Genomic DNA, 10472 nt, shown 5'->3' with positions numbered 1-10472 from the left:
CTGGCCAGTTAATAATTTCTCTGTTAAGAGAGAATTGGTGGAGGTTGACATATAAGAGCAGCTGTTTCGAGCTTCTTGTCTCTCTTCTCTCCCTGTGTCTCTAAAAAAAAAAAAAAGAAAAGAAAAAAAAGAGGAGAGAGAGGAGAGGGGAGAGAAAAAATAGCTAAGTAGCTAAGTCATAGGCAAGTCTAGAGAATTTATTTATCGCATTTTAAATTTGTCAGCATTCTTGTAAAACAAAATTCCCTAAATTTTTTAAAACTGTTAAAATCAGAATATTATTTTTAAGAAGATTATGATATTATCTTTATGGAGACTGGTGAAGTTTTAGTTAATGTATTTTTTCTCAGTTATCTCTGGGTTAAGAAAAGCCTGTAATATTTAACAAGGTTCTGTCTCTTTTGAATGTGTGGATGATTACTTATTTCCATAAAATAAGTCAAGGAGAATGCAGAAAATATGCTGATGGCTGTTCTTTGGCTGTTCATGTTACTGAATATTAATAAAATTGTTTGATCTGGAGGTCAAAATAATTTTTTATTCCCAAAACTTTTTAGAGCTGCCTGCATTTTTCATTTGGAAAAAGAAACAATATATGGAAAATATTTAGCTGTTTGGGAAAAACAATTGCCACATAATACATCAGTTACCACACAACTGTCATACAATACACTGAAATGGTTACCAAAACAACATGGTTTAATTTTGTTTTTTATTTGTTCATAAATTTTTTCCACATGAATAATGTCAAAATATTTTCTGATTCAAGCAGAAACTCATAAGCACCGTCTCTTTCTTCTCTGTAAAAATCTTAACATGTAAGATTTTTTACTTAGATGTTTTTGCTGAAACATGAAAATTAAGGGAATGCCTATTAAATTCTTTGGTCAAGTAAAACTTTACAATTTACAATATTGAATTTACAATATTTCTTCCTAGGCATTCCCCCTTCCAAAATATTTTTTTTGAATGAAGGTATATGACTATAAACTGGAGTTACAGAATTCTAGTGCTTGGGGAGGCAACTGAGAAAACTTGGACTCTTAAAACAGTAATCATAATGAAGAAATAATCACCACATGCTTAGAAAAATATTTCTGACCGTATTTAAAGATAACCCTCTATCAACATACATGTTGCGATGTTTCTGATATAGTTACCTCAGAGATTTAAAAAGAGCTAATCACAATCTCCTATTTTTTTTCCCCTCAAACATCAACTGCCACTCTTATTTGTGTTCCAAAGGTGGCTTGTGAGAATTTGTGATTTATATTATAATCTTCAAAATCAAGCTCATAGTTTTAGTGTCATTAGGACTATACTCTAGCAAACTGAAATGTAACAAAGGTAAATAGCAATAAAGTCTCTCAATGATTATGAGATCAACTTCTTGATTTGTGTTTGTTAAATTGTGGCTCAATATTGAAGTTAAAGGATTACCCATCTCCTGGCAAAATAAAAATGTACTTATAAACATCTTTGATTATATGCTGGTCTCATGTCACCTTTTTTATACTCAAGGACTCCTTTGATTGCAATATTATTAGAATCTAAAAAGCTTATTTAAAATGTATTTCCATTAATCTGATAACTTTTCTATGATAAATCAGTAGTTGATAAATTATAGGAAATATTAAAGGTAGAAAAATGTTATAATTGTTTTAAAATTCTTAGAAGAAAATTGTTTTATGTCCAGAAGACCTGATATGAAAGAACCCCTCAATATCCAAAGGAATATTTTCAACAGAAAGAAAATTAATTTTTTTAGCCTAAATTAGATTTGTAGCAACAAGACTTAACTGATAGCCTTTATTATTCTAATGAAGAGTAACTTTTGGTTTTGATGTAAACATTTAAAATTTTTATGTTCTTTTTAAATGTAACTAAACATCAAACCAAGATCAAAAGGTCATTTCTTATTAAATATTTTCCTGTTGGTTTAAGTATATAACTTATTGACATGTATAAATTTATAATATGTAAAATGAAAAATGTAAATACTATATGCTCATCTCTGTTCCTAGGGAGTTTGTGAATAAATTTCCATTAATCTAGTGGCAATGTACCCTAAAGATATAAGACCCATGCCTTTTCAGGATGAGTTTAATAAGAAATAATCTGCTAGTTTTTATTTCTTTCCTCCCCCTGCTCCAATTGCACATTTATATAAGTCTTAAGTGCTTATTTATATATTCAGTTATGCATATTGTAAACATCTGTCAACTTAGTACAACTCATTGCAAGATAGTTATTATTTTGGAAAAAAATAATTTTGTTTTAATAAGGCTAAATTTAAAACTCTTTAATTCAAACTTAAAAAAATACCAAGCCCAAAATTTTGTTTTTACTTCACTGATTTGACAAAGATACTCTTTAAGAAACAAGTTATATTATTTTACTTTTACAAATGTCTTTTATATATATATATATATATATATATATATATATATTTCTAAATATCTGTGATTATATATATAGAAAGAATACCACTGATAAATGTCATACCTTAATTCTGAGCAACACCTAACTAGATGTGATAAAGGTCTTGTCTACATAGTTTATGTATCACAGAATGTCAAGGAAAGGTGTACGTTTTTTCTTCAAAGGTGAATACAATTACAACTTGGAGGCTGTTAAGAGACAATGAACAGAAGAATATGTTAGCCAAATATGACAACAAAGTATATTTCAATGATCAATTAAAAAAAATTGTTATTTTGCCTGACCAGGCAGTGGCGCAGTGGATAGAGCATTAGACTGGGACGTGGAGGACGCAGGTTTGAAACCCCTCTGTCGTCAGCTTGAATGAGGGCTTGCCAGCTTGCGTGCCGGGTCACTGACTTGATCATGGGATCATAAACATGACCCCATGCTCACTGGCTTGAGCCCAAAGGTCACTGGCTTGAAGTCCAAGGTTGCTGGCTTGAGCCCATGGTTCCTGGCTTGAGCAAGGGGTCACTTGCTCTGCTGTAGCCCCCGGTCAAGGCACATATAAGAAAGCAATTAATGAATAATTAAGGAGACTAAGGAGCCGCAATGAAGAATTGATGCTTCTTATCTTTCTCCCTTTCTTTCTGTCTGTCCCTTTCTCTGTCTTTCTCTCGGTCTCTGTCACCAAAAAAAAAAAAAAAAAAAAAAGGAATTTGCTATTTTAATAATGTTTAAATTAGAGGTTTATAGGAAGACTTATAGAATTATAATAATTCATAGCCAGGTATCATTATTTTTGTTTTCTCTTAATTGTATTATTGAAGGGGAAAAGCATTGGACTAATTTTTTAAATTTATTTATTTATTTTTGAATTATTTTTATTTTTAAATTTATCATGTTAGCATGGTTTCCAGTGCCCCACTCAATATAACACCCTCGATCCCCGTCATCGTAGCCCCCGAGCCCCATGCAAAGTCTCTCTCCACTCCCACTTCACCCTCTTTGTCCCCCACCCCTTACCTTCATCCCCTCCCCGCAACTTCCTATATTTAGAAATATATCTTAGAATATATTCCTAAAACATATATTCCTATGGTATATGTTACATACATATATATGTTACATATATGGTATATGTTACATATATATATATATATATATATATATATATATATATATATATAATTGGGCTAACCCCTTCACCTTCTTTGATCCTGTCCTGTCATCCCCCTTCCCTCTGACATTTGTCCTTCTGGTCCTTGTGGCCCTGCCTCTGTTTCTATTTTGTTCCTCCGTTCACTTTGCTCATTAGATTCCACACATAAGTGAGATCGTATAATATTTGTCTTTTTCTGCTTGGCTTATTTCACTTAGCATAATGATCTCCAGATCCATCCATACCATCGCAAAGGAAAGATTTCCTTCTTTATCACAGCCGCACAGTATTCTACTGTGTGTATGTATCACAGCTTTTTAATCCATTCGTCCAGTGACAGACACTTGGGCTGTTTACAGATCTTGGCCACTATAAATAATGCTGCAATAAACATGAGAGGGCTGATCTTCTTTTGAATCAGTGTTTTGGTATTCTTTTTTTTTTTTTTTTCTGTGACAGAGACAGAAAGGGACAGATAGGGACAGACAGACAGGAAGGGAGAGAGATGAGAAGCATCAATTCTTCTCTGTGGCACCTTAGTTGTTCATTGACTGCTTTCTCACAGGTGCCTTGACTGGGGAGCTACAATAGACCAAGTGACCCCTTGCTCAAGCCAGCAAGCTTGGGCTCAAGCTGGTGAGTCTTGCTCAAACCAGATGAGCTTGTGCTCAAGATGGAAACCTTGGGGTCTCGAACCTGGGTCCTCCGCATCCCAGTTCGATGCTCTATTCACTGTGCCACTGCCTGGTTAGGCTGTTTTGATATTCTTAGGATATATTCCTAAAAGTGGGATAGCTGAGTCAAAAGGCAGTTCCGTTTTTAATTTTTTGAGGAAATGCCATACTGTTTTCCACAGTGGCTGCACAAGTCTACATTTCCACCAGCAGCACAGGAAAGTTCCCTTTTCTCCACACCCTCGCCAACACTTATTGTGTGTTGATTTGTTAATGAGCGCCATTCTGACAGGTGTGAGGTAGTATCTCATTGTGATTTTAATTTGCCTTTCTCTGATGATTAGTGACGCTGAACATTTTTTCATATGCCTATTGGCCATCTGTATGTTCTCTTTGGAGAAGTGTCTATTCAGTTCCATTGCCCACTTTTTAATTTGATTGTTTACCTTCCTGGTGTTGAGTTTTAGAAGTTTTATATAAATTGTGGTTATTAACCCCTTATCTGATGTAATTCTTCAAATAATTCTTTTTCCCTTCTTTATTCTTTTCTCCTTCAGGAACCCCTATGATCCAGATGTTGCTTTACTTCATGTTGTCACAGAGCTCTCTTAGAGTTTCTTCAGTCTTTTAGAGCTTCTTTTTTTTTTTTTTTTTTTTTGCTGCTCTTCTGTGTTTACATTTATCTTGTCCTCTAAATTGCTGATTTGATCCTCTGCTTCATCCAGGCTGCTGTTAATTTCTTCTAATGCAGTCTTTATTTCTGATATGATATTGTCATTTCTGACTGGATCTTTTTTATGATTTCAATGTCCTTTATGATGCTTGATATCTCTTTAAGTTCTCACTGTGATCACCCATTGTTGCTCTAAGATCTTTGAACATCCTAATAACCAGTATTTTAAACTCTGCCTCAGGTAGTTTGATTACTTTGACTTCATTTAGATCTTTTTTCTGGAGATTTCTCTTGTTGATTTATTTGGGTCATATTTCTTTGTCTGCCCATCTTGTCTGTGTATTAGGTAGCTCTGCTCTGACTTTAAAATTTGTTGTAGTGTCTTTATGAGGAAAATGGACTTAGTGGTAGTGACCTCCTGGCCACCTGAGTTCCTTGGTCTAGAAATGCTTCTTGAGGGTGGTATGTACCCTCCTGTTGTATGTGTGTATTGAATGCTGTTGGTCTTTTCGTGGGTGTGGTTATCCCTTCAGGCTGGCTGGTTCTAAGGGTCAAACTTGATCATATGTGTTAGACACTGTGCAGTGTCTTTCCTGTTGGGCACATTTATTCTTCACAGTGTCTAGAGCCTGCTGGATCCCTCCTTGGGGTGTGCTGCCTTTGTAGCAGGCTGAGTCTAGCATTGGTGCTGTCTGCCACCCACTGCTGGTTGTATTGGTTCTGGGTCTTCTTGTGTTGGCATCAGTCATTGTTTGTAACCTGCCATGTGCTGCTACCTGTCTAGAGCTACTGTTGCTCACTTTTTTTATCTGATTTTTCTGTGCCTGGGTATGTGGGAGGGGCCAACTTGTGTTTAAGGATCACCTTCCTCCTGCTTAGAAATGACAGCAGCTCCGTAAAAGCCAGAAGCTCCATAAGACTTGCCTCCACTTTTCAGCAGCTCCACCGCCTCTTGTAGCTGCCTGGTCTTCCCACAGAGTCTTCTGTAGAAAGACTGTAGTATGGGCCCAGACTACCTTCACCCAACCAACCTCTTTACGGGTTGCAAGCTTGATGGTTTAGGGCAGCTGAGGTTGGGAATACAATGTTAGTAGGACCCTCAACTTCAAGGTCTCTTGGTGAGGAGCTCAGTATGAGGAAAATAATCCCCACTACAGAGCCTATTTCCTCAGACACAGCTGGATACTCCAATTCTATTCCTCTCCAACCAGTTGAGCATCAGGTTCAGATTGGGTGAGGCTGACAGTCTCCTCTTCAGAAGTTCTTCCAGCTGGCCCCAGAAAGAAAGACTGAGAGAGTCCTCCCCTGGGACTGAGTATGCCTCCTCCAGAAAATGGCTGAACCCCCCAACTGGACTCAACAATAAGTTTGTGGGGAGCCACTTTCCCTTCCCTCTGTGGAAACCAGCCCAGCTGGGCAGGATATCCAGATCACAGGCTGGCTGACTGTGAAGTTCTTCCCTGTTCTATGCACATGAGCCACTGTGCAGGTGCTGACCACAGAAAGTGGAGCATGCCTCAGCTGAGCCCAGTGTCTGATGAGCCCTCACAGCAAGGATTGTTAGGTCTTCAACCAATGTTCTTTGCAACTGGCCTCTGGATGTGCTTGCCCTGGGCCTCTTTGGAGGAACTCTTGCACAGACCAGTGGTGACACTGCTTGTGGCTGGCCCTCAGTGCCCTTCTGGTAGCTACAAGTAATCCAGAGTTTGTGGCTGCCTCTTCTGGGCCCAGGTGTACATGGAAATACCAAGCCACACACCTAGACTGGCTTTTGACCACACTTGGCCTGGGAGAAGGTTCACAAAAGGCCAAGGTTCCTTGAGCCCCATTTCCTGCTGCCTCTGTCTGCTGGCTGCTTGTTGGGCTCAGCCACTACATAAAACCTCTGGTAGAGTGTAGAGCCTGCATCACTACAGGGATTAGGAAGGGTGGTAGGTGTGGTTCCCACCCCTCAGCCCCAGGTGTCAGTCTGTCCAGACTTTTTTCACAGACCTCAGTAGGGTGTGACCCCAGGAGTCCGATGGTTATGGCCTCTGAAACCCAGAGGTGTGGTCTGCCCACAGTCCAGACAGTTTCTACTGGGTCTCTCATGAGGTGGAAGCACCAGTCATAGTCTTGAGAGCATGAAGGGTGAAAGCTCCGGTCTCAAGACCAGAAAACTAAGTCACTGACATGCCCCCCCGCTTCCTGGCTGACTTCTCATAATGGCCCCGTCTCCATGAGGTGGGGAAGGAGGGGTTCCCAGGGGTGGGGCAATTGCTTTCCCCTAGGCTGATGCTGCACAGAGGAGACTCCTCCACCCAAGAAAGATGGCGACTTTAAGATTGGAGAATGACTCAGCACAGGGTTTCTGGTGGCTGTCCCCCACTGTGTCTCTCCCTGGGCCACTGACCTCATACTTTCCTCATGCATTTCTAGTTCTCTCAGTCCTCCCTCCACTGGAGCCCTGGGAAAGTGGCTGTGAACGAGACTTTCTGCACTGGCCTTTTAAGATGGAGCTTGCATCTCAAAGAACTGTGTCTCTTTCTAGCAGACAGAAACTTTGGCTCTTTCCACCCTTAAATGCTGTATGGGCACCTCTTCTACGCTCTGGGGCTCTAGGCTGGGGCTCCAGGTTTGGGGCTGAGGACCCACACCTCTCAGGGTGAACCTCCCCGCAGTGAGAGTCCCTCCAGACACTCAGCCACCCCTCGCTCCTGGGTTCAGGGAAGCTCTTTCCGTGTCTCCTTCCTTCCTTACCTGTCTCAGTGTGGCTTCTTCTGTGATCTGTGGTTATGGACTCCTCTTCATTTAGTCGAAGTTGGTTTTTCAAGATGATTGTTCTTAAATTAAGTTGTAATCCAATTTGCTCCTGGGAGGTGGCAGTTGGAATGTCTATCTACTCTGTTGTCATCTTAGAATCCACCAATTCCTTTTTAACCTAATTGTTTATACTAGTCAGCAGAATCACAAAACATTAGGTTAAACCAGTAAAGCTATACTTGCTTCATTCTGCACTTTCATCTTTTATCCCTATCAGCCTTGATGCAATGGCAAATTTTTATTCGGAATGATTCTTTTATTCATTACTCTCTTACTCTTTTTAAGATTTTATTATATAATACCACCTCAACTATTATTCATTATATACTCTGCCTATAACATTAAAATGTATTCTGAGATGATACAGATGTACTGTACTACCAATTAATTTGAATATAAAATTGTAGAACCTATTTCCATTGGTTAAAATAACAATCTTACTGAGATATAATTAACATATCATGTAATTCACCCAATTCAGGTTTTTGTTTTTTCAGTGTACTCAAATTTGTGTAACCAGCATCATAGTCAATATTATAAACATTTTGTTACTCCAAAAAGAAACCTAATACCTTCCTGTCTGGTTTGCTCAGTGAATAGACTGTTGGCCCGGCATGAGGAGGTCCAGGTTTGATTACTGGTGAGGGCACACATGAGAAGAGACCATCTACTTCTCTCCCCGCCCTTCCACCTTCTCTCTCTCTTCCCCTCTCTTAGCTGGTGGCTCAGTTTGTCTAAGCATCAGCCTCAGATGCTGAGGATAACTCAGTTGATTTGAACATTAGCCCCAGATGGGGGTCTCTGAGTGGATCCTAGTCAGGGTGCATGTGAGAGTCTGTCTTTCTATTTCCTCTCCTCTGACTTAAGAAAAGAAAAGAAACCTAATACTTACTGGTAGTTATCTAATTCCACCAACCTTCCCCTAGCCCTTGATGACAATTTTTCCCCTCTATAATATTGCCTATTTTCAGTATTTGACCTAATGGAATCACACATTTTGTGTGTTTATGTGTCTTGCTTCTTTTCGCATAGCATATGTTTTTAAAGTTTGTCCAAGTTCTAATATGTATCAGTACTTCACTTTTTATTACCAAATAATATTCCATTGTATAGATATAGCATATTTTATTTATCAATACATTAATTGATGAACATTTAGGCTTTTTCACTTTTTGGGTATTATGCATAATAATAAACATTTGTGTAGAGTCTTGATGTGAACATATATATATATTTTTTCTTGAGTATAAATAGATTAAGGAATAAAACCACTGGATCAGAGTGACAACTCATCATTTAAACCTTTGTGGAATTATTATACAATTTTTGAAAGCTCTGCACAATTTGACATCACCAGTAACATAATATTTGAGTCCCAACTTCTCTACCTCTTCTTTAATACTTGTTATTGTCTGTCATTTTTATTATGTACATACTAGTTTTTGTGAAGTGGTTTTGATTTTCACTGATAGACAATCTAATTTTTTTTATCTAATGTATTTAATGATCTCAAACTCTACTGGGAGGATTTAAAGTGCCTTGTCTTAAGTAGAAGTTGATTTTTATCTGAAATACCATTTAAAATACACATAAATACACTAACTATGCTTTTGATGGCTTATTCTTACCGAGACTTCTCTGCAGGCCCTCTACTTGTGGCAGTGTCTACCACAAGTGTTAGAATCAGATATGACTGGAGTGTACAAAAAAATATCATTTGTCTTATTCCAATTAGGTGACCACAATAGTATTTATTTATAAGTAGTTAGAATATAAACTATTTTTCCTTATGCATAATTCTAATGGAGTATCAAACATTAGTTCTATGAGAGATTAACTAGAAATTGTCAAAAAGTTAGAAACTTCTGTTATATTCTATTCCCACAGATGTTTCTAAAAATTTTAAATAAATGTATTTAATGGATGGTTGGCCCTCAAAGATATCCACAGCTGTTTTGGGGGAGGAATTCTTTTGATGTATTAATAACAATGGTCACTGATGTACCCTGAGAAATAATTATTATCAGAAAAACAAAACAGGCCCTGGCCGGTTGGCTCAGTGGTAGAGCGTCTGCCTGACGTGCAGGAGTCCCGGGTTCAATTCCCGGCCAGGGCACACAGGAGAAGCGCCCATCTGCTTCTCCACCTCTCCCCCTCTCCTTCTTCTCTGTCTCTCTCTCTTCCCCTCCAGCAGCCAAGGCTCCATCGGAGCAAAGTTTGCCGGGGTGCTGAGGATGGCTCTGTGGCCTCTGCCTCAGGCGCTAGAATGGCTGTGATTGTGGCAGAGCGACGCCCTGGATGGGCAGAACATCGCCCCCTGGTGGGCATGCCGGGTGGATCCCTGTCGGGCGCATGCGGGAGTCTGACTGCCTCCCCGTTTCCAACTTCAGAAAAATACAAAAAAAAAAAAGAAAAAGAAAAACAAAACAAAACACATTTACTTGATCAATCAAAGCAAATTCAAATAGATTGCTTTGGCTTTTAGTGTGTGTGTTAGCACACTGATAAGTTCTTTAACCCTTTGAGTAGTGAGTTCTTTTCATAATTGCTGACCCTCGGGAGTGAGTTCTTTTTTTCCCAAAGAGTGAGATTAGTTCCAGTTCCAGTTTTGTTAACTTAAAATCATGTTTGTTGGATATCCAATTTATGGGAACAAGAAGAATATACATTTGCTGTTTTTTTAGGTTGCATTACACATGTCCAATCATACTCTGGATGGTCAGGAGGCGGGAACCAC

At 38.7% G+C, this 10472-nt stretch overlaps 1 non-coding gene across 1 annotated transcript; it reads left to right on the top strand.

Annotated features, from left to right (window-relative positions):
* Positions 1–9775: 9775 nt before the first annotated feature.
* TRNAV-GAC (transfer RNA valine (anticodon GAC)) lies at positions 9776–9851 on the top strand. Its single transcript has one exon. It is a non-coding gene; the product is annotated as a tRNA-Val (tRNA).
* Positions 9852–10472: the final 621 nt, after the last annotated feature.

This window comes from Saccopteryx leptura, chromosome 8 (assembly GCF_036850995.1).
Source record: "Saccopteryx leptura isolate mSacLep1 chromosome 8, mSacLep1_pri_phased_curated, whole genome shotgun sequence".
Classification (NCBI taxonomy): Eukaryota; Metazoa; Chordata; class Mammalia; order Chiroptera; family Emballonuridae; genus Saccopteryx; species Saccopteryx leptura.
Note: the sequence above shows the minus strand (reverse complement) of the source record. Positions and strands in the feature narration are given on the sequence as shown.